The 1,008-nt window shown below is 39.6% G+C and overlaps 1 protein-coding gene across 1 annotated transcript in view; it reads left to right on the forward strand.

The window, feature by feature from the left end:
* Window positions 1-735: 735 nt before the first annotated feature.
* Window positions 736-1,008, forward strand: part of SARC_04659 (hypothetical protein) — a 19,836-nt gene continuing 19,563 nt past the window's right edge. Inside the window, exon 1 of the mRNA XM_014301493.1 lies at window positions 736-971. The gene's annotated coding sequence lies outside the window, so the exon portion shown is untranslated. The remainder of the gene's footprint in view (window positions 972-1,008) is intronic.

Raw genomic sequence — 1,008 nt, forward strand, 5'->3', positions numbered from 1 at the left:
TTATACAATACTCGTATATATTTGCCGCCAAAACGTATAAAAATTTCATGACCCTCTCTAGAGGGAGAGAGAGAAGAAAGAAAGTATGCCTGAACGGACTATAAACGCCCGTAGGACGCAAAATTTTATAACCCCCGCTCTCTCAATAAATACTCTCTCTAGCTCTACTATTTTTTTTAAATAGAGAGAGAGTAGAGAGTCTGATGACTCCAGTACATAGAACGTTGAAATTTTTCTTTAATATATATTTTAGGGGCGTGCTATTTTAAAATTTTAGTAGGCACTGAAATCTTGAAATCCTGTTTTTTTTTTTAGTACGCATTGTCAGTTCTATCGTATATAAACTTTAAAACTCCCAATAGAGATTTGCAAACTTTTTTGGGGAGTGTCAGACACACAGTCGGACCGGAGATCTGGATTGTTTGACTGGGGGAGACTCAATGGCTCATGCCTTCTTGTGAAGTTGTGTGTGAAGTTTATATGACTGCGGCAGTGCGTGCCTGCGTGGGCAGTGTAGGTTTTAGCCTTGGTGTAGGATCTTGAGTTCTCGATCAACCAAATCTCCCGAAATGAAGGTGCCCAATCAGAACACCGAAGGTCTTTGTAGAGGAATTCACTAACATCATCAGTAAAAATGTCAAAAATATATATGCAGCCTGGAGCAGTGTCGGCGGAATGTATTAGATTGTATGAAACAAGTGTATTATGGTGCCAGATATAATATATATAGTGCATCATAGACTGAACATACGATAGTAAATTAAACAGATTGCCGTCACATTCCACGGTGGAGTTTGGTATCTATTTAACAGATAGTTACTGCTGACGATATTGAACATATTCGTCTCAATACAAGTCCAATTTAGAAGGACGTTTTTCCGCGACCTCGTTCCGTTTGAAATTGTGGTGATAGTACGTTAGCTGCCACCACACTGAGTGGATTTACCAGAACAGCCCTAAGTTAGCAAACGGTATGATGTCATTTTTTAGCCCTGTTTCCCACCGCCA

Source organism: Sphaeroforma arctica (genome assembly GCF_001186125.1).
Source record: "Sphaeroforma arctica JP610 unplaced genomic scaffold supercont1.271, whole genome shotgun sequence".
Lineage (NCBI taxonomy): Eukaryota > Ichthyosporea > Ichthyophonida > Sphaeroforma > Sphaeroforma arctica.